Source organism: Camelus bactrianus, chromosome 12, assembly GCF_048773025.1.
Source record: "Camelus bactrianus isolate YW-2024 breed Bactrian camel chromosome 12, ASM4877302v1, whole genome shotgun sequence".
Lineage (NCBI taxonomy): Eukaryota > Metazoa > Chordata > Mammalia > Artiodactyla > Camelidae > Camelus > Camelus bactrianus.
The window spans coordinates 21,382,562-21,404,049 of NC_133550.1; the positions used below are offsets into that span (position 1 = coordinate 21,382,562).

A 21,488-nucleotide genomic window follows, 5' to 3' on the forward strand; every position below is an offset into this window, starting at 1 on the left:
TTTCTGGCTTGCCTTTTTTGTTTTTTTTTTTTTTTTTAATCTTGGTCATATGTCACTGGCCAAGAGGTTAGCCTCTAGCACAAGGTTTAATCACGATTTAGTAATTAGGTTTTTTTTTTCCCTGTGATAAGACATATTTTAAATATAATTACCTAATGAAAACAGGCAAAATGCTGCGGAATCCTAAATGATAAATACCCAGGAGTACAGGAAAGGCCTGCAACCATCTGCCCTGAATTTGGAATGACTACCAATTTCAGGCCTACAGGACAACCAGATTGATTCAGAGCATTCTGGAGTCTTTCTTAAAGGACCCCTCATCTCCACTATCAGCAAACCCTGTTTATTCCAGCTTTGTAAGCTGATGCAATGACAAGAATTCAAGGACTCTGATGATCTGTTTCTGAAAGCCTTTGAAATAGTGAATGTCTCCTAGAATTGGTCAGTAGAACTCGTCATGGCGTTCTTCTGGAGCAAGTCACTAGCAAGTTGGGTGAGTAAGCTCAAAATGTACAAGACTGGATTCAGGAGTGAAAATAATAACAAAAGTACAACAGAAAAAAAAAAGCAGGGCTTGGAAACAGAGTCGGATTCCAATTTGACATCTGAACTTTGGAAGTCTCAGACAAGTAGATCTTAACCTAGTGGTCTTATTTGTGAAATAGGAGTAATAAGCTTACCCTGCAGATTTGTTGGGAGGTCTCTAAAAGCATGTCTGTCCTATGGTCCGGCACGTGATAAAATGTCCAGTTAATATCATCGTCTCCCCAGGTTGGCCGAGGTGGGCCAGCCACAGCCCACGTGCGATCTGCGATCTGCCCTGGTCTCTGAGTTTAGCATTGGCTGATTCACTCACTGTGCCTCAGAGGTGGTTTTCAGTAGTCACCGGAAGACTAAGAATTGGGGCATTTTGTACTCTGGAGGTCTAACTTTAAAATTGTGAAAGGAAAGAAAGACCATGTCTTTCCAACCACAGCAAAGTAGAGAAGTGAAAATTAAATGGGCCGAATACTAACGGTACATCTTACGCCCAATTTACTGAAGTAATCGCCCATATCTACCCTTTTTTTTTGGCCATGACTCTTAAATTCATCTCTAACATTTAAGAACCACATGCTTCAGTTTGTCCAGGAGAGCCAAGCCCCAGGCAAGGGGACGCCACAAGTCAGCACTGAGGTTCTTAGTGGAAGTTCTCCGTGGAATCATTTCCCAATTCATAAATGGTCACAACTAGAATTCTCTGCAGTTTTACACATGTGAAATTTCTCTGTGTTCAAAACACAATAATACTAAGCATTCGTTGGAGAGTAACCTGATACCAACATCAAAATGTAAACACATGAAGTAACAAGATTTTCTAAGATCCGCTTTTTTATATTTTCTTTTTCATAGTCCATAAAAAGAATTTAAGATCAGCAAAATGGTTGTTTAAATTTAACTGCAGACACAGTTTGAGCTCTTCTAACTGCATTAATCCTTCAAGATCCTCTCGCATCGTGTATAATAGCATTCAAATTTTACTCCAGACATTTACCCTTTCCATATGTTCCTAGCAGGAAACGTGACTGAAAACAGAAATCCAGCAAGACATGTGATATTCAATAACATAAAACATTTTTAGGAAGAACAAAAGGAACACTCTAATGAAAATACTTGCTGGATTTGGTTTCGCTCCAATGTTATCCAAGTCTCATTCCTTTGGTAATCATTGTTCTACTTCTAAGGGTTTATTTTTTTTCTGAGATTTTTTGAATGCTCTTACATTAAGATGTTTGCATAACAAAGGTTATTATTTTAAGTCTTATTTCAAATATCCTCTAACTAAAAAGTATAGCTGAAGCCAGGTCTCCAATGAGACTTTCCCCCACCGTTTTCTGAAACTGTAGGCATTATTGGCTACAATAGTAGAATTGTTTGGGCTGCAGTATGTCACATTAGATAAGATGAGACACTCACGAAGTCACCAGAAATTTAAGATGTGTCACGTCACTTAAAGGATTAAAACTAGCATAATAGATAAAGGAAACCCATCAAGTGATGATTAAATTTTTTTTTGACAGTTACACTTTAATCTTGGGATGGGAAGTGGTGGTCAGCTTCCGAAAAATTCAGACAGTAATTTCTCTAAGTAAAAGTATAAAAGTATTACCACTAGAGACCTCTCTACAAGCACCAATGGGTGCGTGAGGGAGGCATAACCAATGTGGTCTGAAATTTTGAATTCTAGAAAGGGATGGGACCAGACAGGAAGGATTTTTAAACACCTTCTTAGAAAATAACGCAACAATTAAGCAAAATGTACGTTTATTGAAAACTCTGTACACGAAGTATCAAATCTCTGTCTTCCTGCCTTTCAAATTAAAAAATCTTTTGGACTTAAGTTATTCCATGTTATGCAATAATATTCTTGAAGTTTTGCTAATAAAAGAGATTTTTTTCTTTAATGCTAAAGGAACATTTAAGCATAACCAGTATAAGGATGACAAACACATGGCCTCTCAGCCCCCCTCAATATGCTGTAAGCCTTCATTGCACTCTTAAGATGATCTTAAGGTGATAGTTAATTTTGTGTGGCAACTTGGCTAGGCTATGGTGCCCAGTCGTTTGGCCATACAGTCTAGATGTCGATGTTAGTTATGATTAACATTTACAATCGGTAGACTTTGCTAAGGCAGATTACCCTCCATAATATGGGTGGGGCTCACCCAATCAGTTGAAAGCCTTAAGAGAAAAGACTGAAGTTTCTGTAAGAGAAGCAATTCTGCCTCAAGCCTGCACCATCAGCTCTTACCCGAGTTTCCTACCTGCTGGCCTGCCCTACAGATTCCACATTTTGCCAGCTCCCACAAGAGCCAATTCCTGAAAATGGATCTGTTTCTATGTAATACACATCAGTTCTAAAGAACGTTAATAATCCCTAGTAAGTCCAGGTATGGCCTTTCCTCAACACTTGCTTCAGGCAGCCACTAACAGTCAATTAGAGATGAAGAAATAATTAAACCTGTTTGCCATTTTTACACTAAGAGATCTTATATTTGAGGAAATAGCATACAAGATACTTGTATGAAGTTAAAAAAATCCTTTTATAATGTGTTTAATCACCTTTGTCATTTAAGTATTGTTTATTTGTTATTTAATCAGCTTGCTTACATTAAAATATATCTCACAGTTGATTTAGAATTAGATGAAACAATATTATGTGCTAAGCAATATAAAGTTTGAGTTACTATTAAAAAGATTTCTTTTCCCTCTGTCCAAATACATATATATATATCTCAGAGCTCTTTATCATATGTATTGTAGAAAAGTTTCCCACAGCCTACCAGAAATTACGAAGAGCGCAGAGATGTGTTAAAATCGAAGCTTATATTATAAAATGATCTACGTGAGCTTTTCCAAACTTCATGCAAGCTAAATCTGGTGTCTAAAATGTGTATTTCTAATACAGCATAAGCTGTCCCTGGAGACACGTCATCCGAACTCTGAAGACCTGGCTGAGACTGTGAGCAAGCCCCTCAGCATCTCTGAGAGTCCGTTTCTCCATCAGAAAATGACACGATGGATTAGATGTCTTTACAATCACTTCCTGCCTTGGGACCTACGGTTCACAGCAAATGGGGAACGTGAGTTGAAGACAGTTTCATTTCAGAGACCTGCCTTTGAAGGCCATTTTAAATCTTCTCTAGTAGGTGACCCTACATATTATGCTTTATTACCTACATCATTTAGCATTACAAGAACCTAAGCGTTCTAGTCAAGCCAACATTTACAGTGATAGTTTATCAGTCATTAACTAATAAAGAAGTAAGTGAGTGAGTTTGTGAGGTTTGTTTTATCTCACGTTATCATGTGGTGAATGACTTTTGCAAAATATTCCATAATTTTAAATGTTTTAAGTAATATTTTAAACATATTTTTAAAAACTACAGACCATAATAGAACAGAAATCTATGGATCTACAATCTAAATTCAGGTTGAATGCATTTTGTAATTTTTCAAGACTTTTTAGAGGTAAAACATTAGAGATACAGCTAGTTTCACTCATCAAATCTCCTTCGTTAACTTCTCCATCTCCACCCAACCTTTAAATGTTGGTGTCCTCAAGGCTGGTCTTAAAATGCTACCCATCCCACCAACCCATATGTCTCCCACATCTCTGTAAATATTACCACCAGCAACTTGGTTGCATAAGTCAGATGTTTAAGTGATTCTTGATTTCTCTTTTCTGTTACTCTCTACAACCAAATATCACCTTATACATTTATTCCCACCTGAAAGACACATGAAAGACACATTTCATTTTGCCCACTATTCCCCATTTCCTCTGCTCCCACCCTACTCCACGATGCCAATGTGTCCAACCTGGACAATTTCTACGGCCTCCTACGTGATCTCCTTTGCCATTCTTGCACCTCAATTTATTCTTCATATTGTGTGAAAAGTAAACTTAACATGGAAGTTGGACAATGTTACTATGTTGATTAATCATTCAAAGTTTTCACTGTAGGCTCAGAAGGAAGCCCACCTTCTTAATCTGGGTTGATAAATCTGAATTTACCTGGTCCCTCAATCTGAACCTGTCACTTAAATTTCTTCATGCCGTTTGCTCTCTGCTCACTGTCTGAGGCTCACTCCCCTCCACCTCTACTCCCAGTTTTTCAGATAAGCTCTTCGCCACCTCAGAGCTTTGTTTCGTGCTGTTCCCACTGCCTGAAAGCTTTCCCCACACAATCTGACTCCTTCACTGTCACATAATCAGAGGACCAACAAGGAGTCCACCAACCTCTCACCCTAAACAGACATTTTCTATCTGGGATGCTTAAAAAAAATTCCTTGATAATTCATAAATATTTCAATTTGTCTACTTACCTGTTTTTAGTTTCTTCCCTCCACTGGAATATAAATTCTAATTGTTGATAGGTATGTCTATCTTGGGCATTTTTGTGATTCCAGCAAAATCCCAATTCCTAAAAGATAGAAAGTATTCAAAAACGTGCTTTAAAGGAAATAAAATACTCCACTCATCTGAGAAAAAAAAGGTTCCTCAGTTGCAAGCTCTTTTCCAACTATTCCTCACATTGCTTGATCAATAGCCCCTTTTTTTTCTGACAAAAACATCTTAAATTTTTGCCACAGACCTCTGAGTAATTTAAACAAAATTGTTAGAAGACAAAAGAATTTTGTATTTCACTTAGGTAGCCTGAAAGATTTATTTTGGATTTTGGATAGATGTTTAGCTAGTTAGCTAGATAATAGATAGGCAAATTTATGTATTTATTTTAGTGTATATTATATAAATAATAAATTTAATTTGCATTTATACTATATATAGTATATAGGGCATATGTATGTGTGTACAATATGCATACATTATGGCACAATGACATAGAAAAGTATACTTTTCTTAAAATTGTAAAAATGAAGACTATGCTGAAACATGACGAAATATTACAATACAGTGTTAGCCAAAAATTATCGTGTAAAGTGAAGGTTTCAATACAATTACAGGTATACAAAATGCGTGTACATGTATAAATAAGACAAGTCCCTGCAAAAATGGAAATCGTTGTATTAGGGTTTATTATTGTATTATTATTCATTATGTTTTCAAAATATCGTTTGTTTTGATATCATCATCTTTTACACCAAAAGTAAAAATAAGGACAAACGGCACAATAAAAACCTTTCATGAAACGTTTGTCAAGTTGAGCTTGAAGCTGACTGAGACCACGCTACACGTGACAGCTCTCTTACTGCTGGTGGTTACAATTGCTTTGAGCAGAAGAGCGCCTGGAGCCATGTAACAAGAGATAATTCGTAAGCAAAACTGGAGACAGTAGAGCCATTTTAGGCAAATTAAATAGGCATTATTTTTCATAAACATTGTTGATATTTAGCCATTTGAACTTTTACATATTCAAAAACCAGTACAGAGAGTGAAACAAAATAAAGGCCTTTAAGCCTGGATCCCATTATGCAAGTCATGAAGATAATAAATGCTTTTTTCTTTGAAGTAAAATTTTTATAAAATGCTCAATGTGTAAGAGGCTTTTATTTGAGGGGATGGAAATGTTCCGGAACCAGAGAGAAGTGTTGTTTGCACAGCATTGTGAATGTACCAAATGCCACTGAGTTGTTCATTTTAAAATGGTTAATTTCTAGAGTGTGACTTTCACCTCAGAAAATTATTTAAATGAATTAAAACATTCTTATTTTTCTTGAGCTAGTAGGAAACAATGGTATTTCCATTTGAAACATATCTAAAGACTGTCAACTTATTTTATGCTTCACTGTGTAAGTCAAACACTTACTGAATCACCCATCGGGCCCCAAAATATGGTGGAATGCTATCCCACCTTCATTCAAAACCACAGCAGACAGCGTGTCTTTGTCATAGGTGCCGCCCTGCTCTGTGGCCCAGGCCAAAGGGAGCACGTGGGAAGGCAAGTTGACTCCTTTTGTGTCCTTCTGGGGAAGATGACATTGGCACTGGCCTTTGAAGGATGGGTAGGGTTTCACCAAATGTAGAATAGAAGGAAAGAGCGATCAACACTGAAGACAGGATAAGCAAGAGCACGTGAAGTGCAGTTTTTAAGATCTCATCATCATTCTTGAGTGGAGAAGGAGGCAAAACATGAAAGAACTAGTGTTTCCTTTTATATACAAAACTTTGTCCTTCGATAAGAATCCACTAGCTCACTTATTCAGTTGTGTACACTTTATAATAGGAAATGAATCAAACCTATTATCTCTGTTATAAAATTATGCTCTTTGATTAAAAACTTCAAAGCAAAGATATGCGTGGAAGAGGTAATCATATTCTTACACTGAAAGAAAAAATTTACTAGTATATAATGACATTTAAAACATATATATATATACACACACACACACACATTGGTTCATGGCATTTCTTGGTCCACCTGCAGAAAGAGTGGCAGAAAATTGTTTTTGAATTTATTTTTAAAATCTAACTTTGGTAGATTAATTTTCATATGCTTAATTGACTTGTTTTTCTTTTCATTTCCTTTTAAACATTTTAGATGCCAACGTTATCATTATGTGAGACAATAAATGTTAGTTAACAATATTAAGTGACTTTAATTCAGAATAGCGTCGGCCGCAAAGCAGTCGGAGCCACCCAGAACAAGTCTTCCACGTCTAAATGGTAAATACTTGCCCTTTGCTATGCTCTCCCTTAGACAGTATGGAAGAATCATAGAACTCAATGCCCTTTTAATTTGGTGCCTTGAAATGGACTGAAAGAAAAACAGATGAAATTCACAGCCCTTAACAAAATCACAGAACACTTCAAACACGTATCTGTGATCAAAAAATGTTTATATTTTGGGGAAAACACGTAAGAAATTTCACTGCCCACTCATGACCTATTGCACGTGGACAGTCTGCTGCCAGGCGTTCTTCCGAGTGATCAGGCCAAACTGGGCAAGGACAAACCCCACCACATTCCTAGTGAGTGTTCCCTGCTTCAGTTCCATAGAGAGCTCCTATTTCATGTGTTTTTCATTTCAATTTCTGCCTCCTTGAATGCTGTTTCCTCTCTCTCATTTGGCTTCTACCAAGGTCAGAGGAATCGCCAGCAAATAAAAGTATAAACATCCAGTCATGCACTGGAAATCTGTCCACTCAGTGTCCAAACAATCCTAACTTCAAAGTTCATGAATTCATTTAGTACACTACCAAGTCGACATCAAGATTCTAATGGCTGAGAGCAATAACACGATTTATTAAAGATGCTAACTGTGATGACTTTAGCCACTGTTTCTCCTTTTGGTCCAGTCTCTGGGGATATACACAGAGCTGACCATCACAGCAGTGATCAATCTCTAAACATCATCCAGGCTAAAGAGTTCCTAATTCACCTTCCAACACGCCCCACCATCCCGATTACAGAGCATCTCAACAAGATGATGTCCATCCAGAGTGGCAGAATAGAACCTCCAAGGGGAACCAGGAGGAAATGGAGACAGATCTGCCGTGTGAGCACGACCTCAAGAAACAATCCCTCTCTTCCACCTATGAACCCCTCATACATTCCTTAAAGGCCTGTAGTGTTCGATGGCCAGGAAGACTGAATATTAGATGTAAATACTGCTTCGCAGAAGCTTTCAGCAAGATCTTTAAAAGCAGTGCCCTGGGAAAGTGAAGCATCCAGTTACTAATTACCAGACAAAGGAATTGCCAGGATTCAATTTTCGAAAGAGTCACCCAATTACCCACACTCTTTGCTGCCTCATTTATGAACACACGTATGCTGAACAATGAGAATTTTATCACTAAACTGAAGCTGAACTTACTTTTATGAATTAGGACACATTGAAGAGCGTCTCTCACCATGAATTTTGTAAGTAGTTTTCAAAAATGTTTAGGATTTTGGTTCTTGCATCCCTAAAAGCAAATAATATCTGAAATTTTACTGCAGCAACCTTCTTAGCTTTGATGCTTTCTTACTTTAAATGCTTATATGTTAAATCTCAGCAGGCTCATAGGACTAAATCACTCATGGTATAGCATTTTCTCACATAAAATGTGGAGAAATGGCCTCCTGGAGGTCATTAAAAATACATTTCTAAGTATACATTTTTGACATAAATGTTCCAAAAAGCAATTCAGTGTAAAAAAAAAATCTTGGACTCATTTGGCTTGTTAAAACAAATTGTGTGCTAATGACATGAAGGGTATTTTTTAAATCTGTGTTCCACTTCTGTTATCTCTCAATGTCTCTCAATTTTCTAGAATTCATTTAATTATTCATTCAAGAAATCTTTTGAGCACATATTATGTCCCTGGCAGTATGCAAAGCACAGGGGACCATCGGGCAAGTGAGAGAAAAGGTCCCTGTGAGGGTGTCAGGCTGCAGTGGTGGTGACTTACGAGGTGTTTATGCAACATATCACCAGGGCTTCATGAGTATTTGGGTGGGGGCAGAGACAGAAGTCAAAGAGGTTTTTAGTGTTGACAAGAAAGCATCTGGTGGTACCATTCTCAAAGGCAGAAAAAACCAGGGGAGAAGGACCAAGTTGGAATGCTGTTGAGTGGGACATGTCTGCAAGAAGGCTGGACATGCATATCCATAGGCCACTGAGACAAAGATAGTCATTAGGCTGGAGATACAATCTAAGGGATGAATGCGATTTCACGGGATGGAAAGAGGGAGTGGGACCAAACCCTGAGAAACGCTAATTCTTCAGGGAAAGATGGTTTAGAGGAGCCCAAAGAAGCTGAGGAGGAGCGGCCAGAAAAGTCAGAAGAAATTCCAGCAGCAGAGAGGGAAATGCCGTATATCTTATGGCTGAAAAGGCTAATTCTCTTGGTCATTATTCAGCATAGAAGTGGCTTTGTATTCTCATTCAACTCGTCTTGATGTTTACTAGCTATTCAATGAGGTTTTCTAACACTATACATATGACTGCGTCATTAGGACCAGATTTACAGGTTAGCAAATTTCTCTTTTTTAACACCGTGACTGTGGTATGGTTCCTATACAGAAAGCTATACATATTTCAAATGTACAATTTGATGAGTTTTGATAGATGTAGACACCAATGAAATCACTATGACAATCAAGATAGCAAATTAGCAAATTTCTTAGGTGATTTAGCATTTGACAGATTACCATTGGCAAAAAGGTCTTGGGTTATATTTTCTCTGGAACACTAAAAATAATGATAATTTAGATTTATGGAAGAAGTTGGTTTATATGACATCCTACTACCTATGCACTGTATTAACTAAAACCTTTGCATTTTTAGAGCATGATCACTGGTAACCACAATAAAAGTTTGCAACAAGACCTTTAAGTTCTCTATTGCCAACAACAAAATTAAATAATGCCTGCTTAGTGTCTGTTAAATATAGTTTTTAAATTCAATCTCTGAATATATAGTTCATTCCATAGGTGAATGTTAAGATCCACCCCAAACCTGAAATTGTTTGGTTGCAAGAATTTATCATATTTGACATACGACAAATCTCCTTTAACCAGAATATTCAGAATAATTGCAACAGAGATTTTTCAGTGTAAGTTCATTTTTATTGCATATATATGTGGGCATCATTCCAGAATTCACAGTAATTTACAGAATATTATGAAGATTTGCTTTTAGAAAGTTCAAAGATCAAATAGATCTGTTCACTGTCAAATTATTCTTCCAACATAGTTTAAAATGTTTGTCATTGAGGCTTTTCTGTAAGATTTTTAAAAAAAGTCTAAAAATTAGCATAATTTGGTTCTTGGGAATTTTGAAATTTATGTTTTGTGAAAAACTAAATTATCTTCATTGTTTACGCCAGGTTCAATTAGATTGCAGTCACTTGAATCTAAAATTATCCTGATACAGTAGGCATATTTAGCAAAGCCAGTGTTTTCTTGGTTGATTTGGGAGACGTTTGTGTTTGGGACCATATTTGTTTATGTTTTATTACCAACTCACACCTAAATGCTCTTTAGCTTACAAAACTGTAATGGGAAATCATTCATCTTTAATTACATTCTAACTCATCATTCTCTTGCCATTGAAATTCATGAGACTGGCACTAAACCGAGTAATCTGATGTGAGTCCAGAAACAGCAAAAGCATTTGATGAAATTGTCTGAATTATACAATTGGTGCTTAATTCAGTGGCTCAGCACTTAGACACTTTAATTGGATTTCTTTTGCATTAATGTGGAAATTAAAACAAATGACACTTTAAATTTTTCCTATTCTAATCTAAGAGCACTAGGGCAAACATCTGCATGAAAAGTTAAGAGTTCAATGAATCATTTTTGCATTTTACCTACAAAATGTCAAATCTCTGAAATACCAAAAGCATCAAAATGCTCTGTACTCAAATATCAGATGATGATTGATTTCTTCAGTATTCGTCTAGATGTTTTGGTGACATCAGCAGCAGAACTACTGAACATCACCTTACCTGGAAACAAACTGTAAGTATAAAATATTGGTATGTGTCCCATTATCATTTTTATAACTCACTCAGAGTCATAAAGAGTTAAATGTTAGCATCATTTTAATCATTCCATTTCAAAATATTTCCAGGTTAATGTTCTAGCCACCAAAAATTGTATTTGTCTACTTATTTAGAAATATGGCATCAATAAGTTATAAGCATACTGATTATAATAAAATATTAAGTCCCAAGATTTACAGCAATTAAAATTGAAGGGATAAAAATAAGGAAATAATAATGAGTTATATAGCCCAGGGATCACTCGATCACATGTTATCTTTGTTTGGGCTCAGTTAGGGAAACAGAAACATCCCAAGTGTTGAAAATAAAGTGATAAATAACATAGGAATTAGAGGCTTTCCGAATGTGGGAAGAACTGGGCAGCAAACACCTGAGAGGCTGCAGCTAGAATGTCAGAGAAGCAATTACTCATGCCTTGAGCCCACAGCACTGGAGAAGCTGGCCAAGCCAGAGCCACCACGAAGGCCAAGAAAATGCTACGTCTGGAGGCCATGACTGTGGAGTAGAGACTCGTGGAGACACCTGTGATGCTACCACGTCTGGCAGTCACAGCCGTGAAGTGAGGCTCCTGGAGACCTACCACATCGTCCAACACGCTCCCGCTATGCCCCTTTACCCCCAAGAACAGTGGCTTCTTCTTTCCAAATTCCGAATTTCTCAGTAGTTCTTCTCATTGGCAAACTCTATGCCAGAACCATAAAGGGAAGCAAATTCTTAAAACTATAGTTATCACTCTTAAGAGTGTTGCTGATTGCATCCATAAACATCCCTTGACCTGTATTTAATTTCTAATTAAAAACAAATCATATTTCCACCTAATGTGTTGCAACTATTCTTCATCCAACTGAAGGTGAGCTCACCTCCATGAAAGATGAAACACCAAGTTGCCTATCATTTCATGCATCTCTGTGTGATATTTCTTTCTTTTCTAGGTGGTTCGCACTTCCCCTTTGATATCATGTACTTTTATACTGAGAGCACAGGGTAAATCATTGCTAATGCACTTTAGATTATAAGAGAATTGAGCACAAGAAAAGATTGGTTAATATAAGTGAATGTGTTAATAGCAAAACAAGGAGAAATACACTTGACTCCTACGGACCGTGTTTGTGAAACCACTCACAGGGTTGTAGTTGGTACTAATATCCTTCTTCCGTTACTGTTCTAAATTCTCTCTCAACTCATCAAGCACCTTCACTAGTCTTGGTTCCTTGCCCGATGTGGTAACCCACATCTTTATTCCTGAAGCGTGTGTGTAATTAACAGTTATGCCTGTATCATTGCACACAGGAAAACTGAGTGGCACACTCAGAGAATCTTCCGAGTTCCAAGCATGCTCATCTTCAGTACTGTTGTATCAGGACAAGTTAATGTCCCCTTGATAATCAGGATTAATCTCCTAGTCAAAACACATCCCATTTCCTCATGCTGTTTCCATGGCATGAGGTGCCTAAGCGACCTGGTGGCAGTCTCAGTTTCTAGATGAAAGGAACCATTGCAGGGTTTCCTGGTGGGAAAATTTCTTCCTTGTGAATGGAAATCCCCAAACACATGGAGAATAAAGAACAGGGAAAGTGTTCTGATAGTAGAACAGCAAGACACATATTGAGAAAAGTCACCCTCATTTTCTCTGCTTTTTTTTTTTGGTTATTAACTCATTCACCTTGGCAATGCCTCCAATCCTTGCAGTGAGGGTAGATTTGCCTAAGTGGAACCCTCCCAGTCTAGGAGACCTAATGCGACACTTTGATTGCTTCAGTTTAGTTCCACCATTGCCTGCCCAGTATATTGATGTCACATCAAGAGCTGGCAAACACATAATGTCTTTTCTGTGGACCCTCCTGCTCCATTATCCTTTATCTTACTTTTAGTCTCAAATATTAAAATGGGAAACTAACCAAGTCAACAGCAGCAAACAACAAACTATCGATTATTATCCTTGAATTCCTTAAATCAGTCTCCTGGAGTCTAGCCTAAGCAAGAAAATGAATACTGACTTTAGAGGAAGCCTTCCTAAAATAATGATGGCAATGTGTCACTCTATATTCAGAATTGCTACCTACTTAATATATAAGAACCTGTTGAATGACAATTCATGTAGATGGACTTCAGGAGAAGCAGTGAATAAGAAGAAAAAAGTTAAAGGAATGTTAAAGGCATAACTTGGTCTAGGGAAGAGAAATAATCTTCCAATATTTTTCTCATTTTCATCCAAAGTAATTAATGAAGAAAACTTACTTTTGTAGAGGGGGAACAAAAATCTTCTTGAGTAAAATGATCAAAGGGCTGGAATGAAGAGTTGAAAGGAAATTTTATGAGATTTGTGTGTTTCCAGAAAAATAGTCCTGTATTGAGAGGAATGAAGTATGTGACCACAGTGAGGTTCTTATAACTTCTAGCTTTTTCGTAATGTATCTCATTTACAGAGAGGAAAAGTGGCCCCCAACGTCTGGCAACAGAATGTAAATGTAGCAGAACAAGGTGAAATCATTACGTCCATTGCAGGGGTAGGAGGAGGGTTTGGGGAGGTTGCCTGGCACATGTATGTTCTACAAAGTGCTTTCTCCCACGTAAGCCTTCCCTCAGCCCCTTAACAGCCCGATGAGATTTGTTTCATCGACCACATGTTACATAAGTGGCTATTTAAGGTCATATGACCAGAAGAGAAATAAGAGGACCTGTGGAATACTCACTGACCTCTCATGAATAAAAGCTCCCATGTTTGTTCTATATACTTTTTTTTTATTTTTTCATATTTTTTTTATTGAAGTATAGTCAGTTACAATGTGTCAGTTTCTGGTGTGCAGCACAGTGTCCCAGTTATGCATATACATACATATATTCCTTTTCATATTCTTTTTCATTAAAGGTTTTTAGAAGATATATACTTTAATCAATATTAAAATAATTTGACAAATAAGCACTGAACAAACACAAATCTTAAATAAGGACATTTGTGACTAATAAAAGGAATATCTCCAAAACTGATTTTTACTGTTTGATTTGCTCAAATGTTGTCAGTAAAGGAGAAGCATTATGATGAAGAGAACAAATTTGTGCACTAGAGTTTATTGGACCTTTTGCATTCTCTGATAGGCATAAACTGGATTACTTTGGAAAAGTTACTTAACCTCTCTGAGCTATTGTTTCTTCCTCTATAAAAATGGAGAAAACAGCATACATCCCAAAGAGGTGTCTGAGTAGAAGTTTCCCAATATAGTGTATTTTTCTTCCCTTCCTTTTTTTCCCACCTGCCTTTTTTTTTTTTTTTTGTTCATCTTCTACCTAATTTGATCCCTTCAGCTTGTAGTAAGACCAAATGCAAGTCACCTGGCACTAGCATCCATTTTTTTTGGATAATCACAAATTACAAGACAAATATAAGTAGACAAAATCAGCTCCCAAGAACAGTAAGGTTATATGTACAACCAAAGGGTATTCAAGAAAATAATCAAGGATTACCAAATGGTTTGAATTCAGGAGAACCTGGGAGACCCCCGGCATTCTTCTAGAGCAGCATTTTGCAGTAGACATACAATACATGGGAGCCACGGATGTAATCTTACATCACCTTGTAGCCACGTTAAAAGTAAAAAAGAAACCAGTGAAATTAATCTTATAATATTACCATTTCAAAATGTAATCGACTTACTTCGCTTAGAATGACATTCTCCAGGAGCATCCGTGTTGCTACAAATGGCGTTATGTTGTCGGTTTTTATGGCTGAGTAGTATTCCATTGTATAAATATACCACATCTTTATCCAGTCACCTGTTGATGGACATTTAGGCTGTTTCCATGTTTTGGCTATTGTAAATAGTGCTGCTATGAACATTGGGGTGCAGGTGTCATCCTGAAGTAAGGTTCCATCTGGATATAAGCCCAGGAGTGGGATTCCTGGGTCATACAGTAAGTCTATTCCTAGTCTTCTGAGGAATCTCCATACTGTTTTCCATAGTGGCTGCACCAAACTGCATTCCCACCAGCAGTGTAGGAGGGTTCCCCTTTCTCCACAGCCTCTCCAGCACTTGTCATTTGTGGATTTTTGAATGACGGCCATTCTGACTGGTGTGAGATGATACCTCATTGTAGTTTTGATTTGCATTTCTCTGATAATTAGTGATATTGAGCATTTTTTCATGTGCCTTTTGATCATTTGTATGTCTTCCTTGGAAATACCATATGAGATCGCTCATATGTGGAATCTAAAAAACAAAAACAAAAACAAACAAACAAACAAAAAACAAAGTGTAAATACAAAACAGGAATAGACTCATAGACATAGAATACAAACTTGCAGTTGTTGCCAAGGGGGCGGAGAGTGGGAAGGGATAGATGGGATTTCAAAATTGTAGAATAGATAAACAAGATTATACTGTATAGCACAGGGAAATATATACAAGATCTTGTGGTAGCTCACAGAGAAAAAAAGGTGACCATGAATATATATATGTTCATGTATAACTGAAAAATTGTGCTGAACACTGGAATTTGACACAACATTGTAAAATGATTATAAATCAATAAAAAATGTTTAAAAATGTAATCAATATAAGAACATTGAGATACTTTCATTCATTGTTTTAATGCTAAGCCTCTGAAACTCAGTGTGCATTTTACAATCACAGCCCATTTCAATTCAAGCCACAGTTCAAGTACTCCATGGCCACACGAGGCTCATGGCTCCCGTTCCGTAGAGAACAGTGCTAGACCTCAGTCTTCTGGGAAGAACTGAACGTATGGAACAGAAGCCCCTGGAAGGAAGCCAACTCACTACTCTTGTAGGTAATGACAGGCTGCTAAGAGTCACTCCAGCCCTGATCTTAGGTCTGTCCTGAGTTCCTGGGCTGGAAATCAAATGCCTTTTGGGCAGCCTCTGACCTCCTGATGAGCTTCTTTGTGACTTTTGAGAGGTTTGGGTCACTGAACTGTGAAACAAACAAACAGGAAAATGTTAGTCTTGGGACCAACAGGATATACTCCCAAATACCCAAAGCTCTAGTGGGAACAAAGGGACTAGGCGAATACCCTCAGAGCTGCAAAAGCATTTTATGGTCCAGCTGTGAGAATTTATCGCCTCGAGTTGGCTGGGAACACCCAGATCAGTCCTACAGCCTGGCTTTGAAAAAAAAGGGCATTTGGGGCAATTTATTGTCTTGTATTTGTTTGCAAAAATCAGTGGAGCCTCATTAAGGAAAGGAAGGGGTTGGTCTTTCCGCTAGTTCATTTTGTCTTTGTTGCTGTTTGAACAGGTGCGAAGGCTAGAATTAATTCGGTGTCTTTACAGAATTTTTGACTGGAACCAAAACCATTATAAAGTTGGTCATTAAACTTTGTAAACCTAGCCAGGCAACAGAGAGAAGCATTAATTTGGGGACAGTTAAAAACCACACATTTCACATTTTGCTTCTAACCTATTGAAGGTTTTCAAATGCTTGACATCTGACATTCCCAGACCTGGTCGCCCAAGTCAAGCCCTCGCTGTACCTCACTCGGACCTCCTGCTCTATAGGCTCCAACTTGCCTTCCTTTTCCAGGTATTCCACCCCACCTCGCTCCCACCCCAGCCTGTTTTCAGTTCACATCATGGCAGCCTTTCTAAGGTTCACCTCCATCAGGTCCTAGCTATGGCTAATAGTTATTTTCCGGGACTATGTTCCAGGCATATGCACTTTGCCCATTTAAAGCCTCACTGTGACCCTATAAGGTAATGATTCTCACAGTCATTTTGCTGTTGAGGAAACTGAGGTTTAGGTAGAGCCCAAGATCAAACAATTTATAGGTGTTTAGAACTGAGATTTAAATCCCGGCAAACTGCACCTCTTTGCATGGACAAGAAGCTGCCTCGGAATTACTTGGTGGCTCCCCATCCTCTAATGAATCTATAACAAGACCCATCGTCATCCAGCATCCTAACTTTCATCAATCCATTCTTTTCTTTAACATCATTTCCACTGTTGGAAATGCCAAATCTTTGTAATTTAAGCCATTTTCAAGGGCCATCTTGTTTCCCCTCAGCTGGGACTGGTACCTCCATTTTCCCCAGCTGGAACTTGTCTTTGTTTTGTCAGGGTCCCCCCAAAAACCCTTTACAGCATTATTAATTCATTTAAGACACTTTCCTGCGACCTGGTTTTTTGACCTTGGCAAGGTAATGACTGTCTCTTGGACTTGTTTCCTCCTCTGTGTCCAAAAAGAATGAAAATGATGGCTGTCAGGCATACTTCTCTGGGGGGTTGAAATATGAGAATGAATAATAAATATTAAAGTGTGCGGTAAGCTATAAATGCAACACAGTGTATGAAATTCTTGGTGTTCACCTTAGTACTCTCTGTGGTGCTCGGCACCATGCCTCAAACTGAAAATGGCCCTATTTCTTAACCTGGCACATTCACCCCTAAATTGTAAAAATAAACAAATAAAAAAATAAACATTCCCTAATGCTCCTTTGCTGCATTTACTTTTTTCATTTGAAAATTATGTAAACATTTCTAGATGAATTTCCCTGGAAAATTCACTTACCTTCCAAATAGCTTTTTGTTTTGTATACATTTCCAGAAACACAATGACAATCTTTCAGCCCAGGGTGAAACGCAGAGCAAAACATTTTTATCAATGAAAATGTAAAATACCAATTAATTATTGATCAGAACATTCTTCCTTAATACTAACATCAGAGTTCTTGCCATCTACCCATCTACATCCAAGCCCAACTTATGTCATGAAACTTCTTATTCTAAACAAAATGTGTCTGAAGCTGTGATTGCCATGACTTTTTTTCCTTATGTGTCTGCGTTAAAATTATCTCTTACAAAGTGTCTTGGACCTAAATTTTCAGCTTCAGCTATAGTAAGACTAACCAATGTAAGAGATGACTGTCTTCCACGTTCTCACTAATCAAAAAAGTTAATTTATAGTCTTAGAGAGGTCCTGCTGAATACTTGAGCTTCAACTATGTAACCAGGGGCTTGCAGTTTAAAACAGAAAATTTGGCTTTGCCATTGAGGGACTTTGGGGCCAGTAAGAGTGCTCCACGGTGTATCCTCTTAGCCTCACATAGGACATACATGTTCCTGGTCATTTTCCCATTCTCTTCAAAGGACATAAAATTCTAAAAACAAATATAATTATATAACTACCTATTGCTTGTATATTCTTATTTTGCTCACAGGCCTTTATAAGGTTAAGAAGAGGGCAAGAGACAAATGAAAAGCTGACCGGCTAAAGAAGCTTATGTGATAACCTGACCCAGACTTTCCAGAAAGAATCAAAAAAGGAACTTTGGACCTAATCCACAGCATAAAAATCTAATTTCTGGTTCCCTACTGAAAAACTGGATGATTGGGGAGCAGTTGATGCCTTGGATTTATATTACTCACTTTTTTCTAACTAAAGTGCTTAATTTTTTTGTACAGATTGTAAATATATTCCTATCAATTAAATTTTTAAATCATGAGAGTAATAAATAAAATTTGCATTTGACTGGCTTTAATATCTTCTAAAGGTTTGCACATTTAATCTGGCACCAACCTGTGAAGCTCTTGTTAAGGGATAGTTAATGCAGATTTGCAACTGAAACCTAGGTTCCATGTATCTTGTCCTTGGGGTTCTTTTTGCTTAACCTTTCTGCTTTCCCTGACATTCTAATCTGTTCATTGGGATTTCAGGCCAAGTTCAATAACACTAAAAGAAAAGATGTTATAGTCACTAAGACTGCCTCTATGAAAAAAACTCAAAAATAAAAGCAGCCCAGGCCACAGTCTACACAACTTGTGCTCATAACACACTTCTGATAGAAGAATGGAAGAGGGAGAGGGAGAAAGAGAGAAACTAGTCAATTCTATATTATCTTGATTTAACCTGTTCATTTTATGAGATCATTTTTTCTTGGTTGTCTTTATAACAATGGATGCCTGCCATCAGGGAAAGACAATTTTAAAAGTAGAAAAAAACTTTAAACCAGGATACAATTTTTTATGATTATTCACTGAATGTTATTGACCTAAAACAAGAAGACTGCCAGTCATTTCTCCAGCAAAAATGGGTTTATTCGGGATTGGCAGAGAATTGCAATTCGATGTCTGCAAGCACTATGAGCCACCTGCAAGTCCCCACATAGCAAGAGAAGGGGAACTCTTTTGCAGAGGGGGGACAAACTTGAAGGGGCGATAATAAACAAAGAGTCTGTGGCTTTACATTGGCCAAGTTGTTGCCAAAAAAGAAGAGTCTTTCTTCTTCCTGTAGGGCTCAGTGTCAATCCAGCATCAAAACATACAGACCATAAGTAAAATGTATCTATATTCACGAGATGGAGGAAGTCATGGGAAATCCAGTTGCCAGATCCCGAGTGATATATTAGACAGTTTAAAATGTCCAGAAGCAGTAACAGGCTTCCCGGGGTGGTATTCCAGACAAGTGAGACAGGTGAAGTGGGCACTTTTTACAGCTTTGTTAATGTGTCCCCACCAATATCGATTCATTAATGCTATTACCTGTCAGAAGACCGATGGTTTAATGCATGCGCAGTGGTGAGGAGTGGGAATTTTAGCATCTCTGGCAGGACTGGGTTATTGTTTGGTCCAAACTAGAGTTTTCTCTTGATCAAACCAACAGCTGTTGAATTTCCAATCTTGTTTTTCCTTTTTTGAGGCCAGTTGTTGGGCTTCTGTAGCCAGTTTTCCTAAGTTGTCACTGGGGGAAATATCCTTTTGGATCTGGCAGAGGTTTGTCTGCTCTTGGTTCCTTGAAGGGCAGCATTCCTTGTGGTAATGTCAGCACAGTGGTTTCCCTTAGCCTTAGAGAGTCAAGTTTAGAAGCCCCAGAATCTTAATAGTAGTTAAGGCAGCAGGCAAAACTATTGCTTCCAATAATTCCTGAACATAGGAGCCATTTTTAATTTTATTTCCACCAGAAGTAAGGAAGCCACATTGTTTCTACAACATTCCAAAATCACAAGCAACTCAAAAGCATACCTACTAGCAGTATAAATATTGGCAGTCTTCTCCTGGGCTAAGAACAAACCCATGTAAGAGCATATAATTCAGCCCACTGGACCTAAATAACCTTAGATAAAAATGCTGCCTCAACAGCATCAAAAGGATTTGCAAGAGCATCTCCAGCACAACATTTTGCCATTGTCACTCTCCAAATAAGAACAATCCGTGCACCACGAGAAGTCAGCATTACCCAAAAGAGCTTCCTATAGATCGTCACGAGGAGTCAGCAGGCGATCTGTCAGTGTTAAGAAGCCGTGAGGGAATTTGTTGGTGAGGAAGGGGAGAAGAGTTGCAGGGCTCAGGGTGTTCTAACGTGAAAAAGTCACGTGCTGAAATGTTATGCTGTACACCAGAAATTGACACATCATCACTGACGATGCTTCAATTAAAAAATAAAAGTCCTGTGAAGAGCAGTTAACAAAAGGACTTCACAGAAGATGAGTGGCTGACTGAGACAAGTGGAGTGTGATGAGAATTCAGGAGGGCTTTTATTGCATGAGGTACAAAAATGGATAAGGGAGAATCCCACAGTGATCTTCTCTGGCTTTAATCAAAAGGTTACCATGAGTAGCTGCCGGAGCCGGAGCCACCTAGAAGCCATGGGACCGGGGCCGCTGGGGTCTGGACGGGGGTCGCCGCTTCATCCTCATCCAGAACCAGACAGACGAGACGTGCCTGGCCAAGTGGTACATGGAGTTTGAAGACGACGAGAAACAGAAGCTGATCAAGGAGGCGCATGTGTGGTCACTGCGCGAGATGCCAAACACACCAACTTCGTGGAGTTCTGGAACCTCGAGATCATTTACCGACACTGCTCCGGCCTCTACTTCTGCATCCATGTGGACATCAACGACAACAAGCTGGCCTACCTGGAGGCCACCCAAAAGGTCGTGGAGGTCTTAAATGAATATTTCCACAGCGTCTGTGAGCTGGACCTGGTGTTCAACTTCTACAAGGTTTACACGGTCGTGGACCAAATGTTCCTGGCCAGCGAGATCTGCGAGACCAGCCACACGAAGGCGTTCAAACAGCTGCTGATGCTGCAGTCCCTGGAGTGAGGGTAGGCCGGCCCCTCCCGCCCCAGACCAGCCTGCTCTCTTCCCCTTCCCAGGCTGGGGGCCCACCCCAGCCACCCAGTCCTTCAGCTGCACAGGAGAAAGGCACCCAGCTGGGTCTGGGCCACAAGGGAGGAGGGTGCACCCCACGGCCTCTGGGCCCCAGCTGTAGGCGGAGGCCACCTCGCATGTACCAATAACCATACCATCATCAGTGTGTGTGTGGAGCCCCCAGTAAACCTGTGGTCCCCACCTGGCAAAAAAAAAAAAGTTACCATGTATTTATGTGGTCACACCTGCCATGGAAACCTTGTCACCCTACTTACAGACTAATGGAAATTGGACAATTTACTTTACCTCTAAGTTTGCATCCATTGTCTCTAATGGGCTAGGAAAGCTATTACAAGGCTATTGACTATTGAGATTAAATATCTTCCAAGTA

The 21,488-nt window shown here is 38.6% G+C and overlaps 1 long non-coding RNA gene and 1 pseudogene across 1 annotated transcript in view; one reads left to right on the forward strand and one right to left on the reverse strand.

Moving 5' to 3' along the window:
* Positions 1-21,488, reverse strand: part of LOC141579510 (uncharacterized) — a 389,281-nt gene that overhangs the window by 17,777 nt on the left and 350,016 nt on the right. Inside the window, exons 4-5 of the long non-coding RNA XR_012511048.1 lie at positions 14,648-15,200; positions 4,870-4,967 (exon numbers count right to left, since the gene is read on the reverse strand). This is a non-coding gene — a long non-coding RNA (uncharacterized LOC141579510). The remainder of the gene's footprint in view (positions 1-4,869; positions 4,968-14,647; positions 15,201-21,488) is intronic.
* LOC105081413 (AP-2 complex subunit sigma pseudogene) lies at positions 19,304-21,049 on the forward strand (annotated as a pseudogene).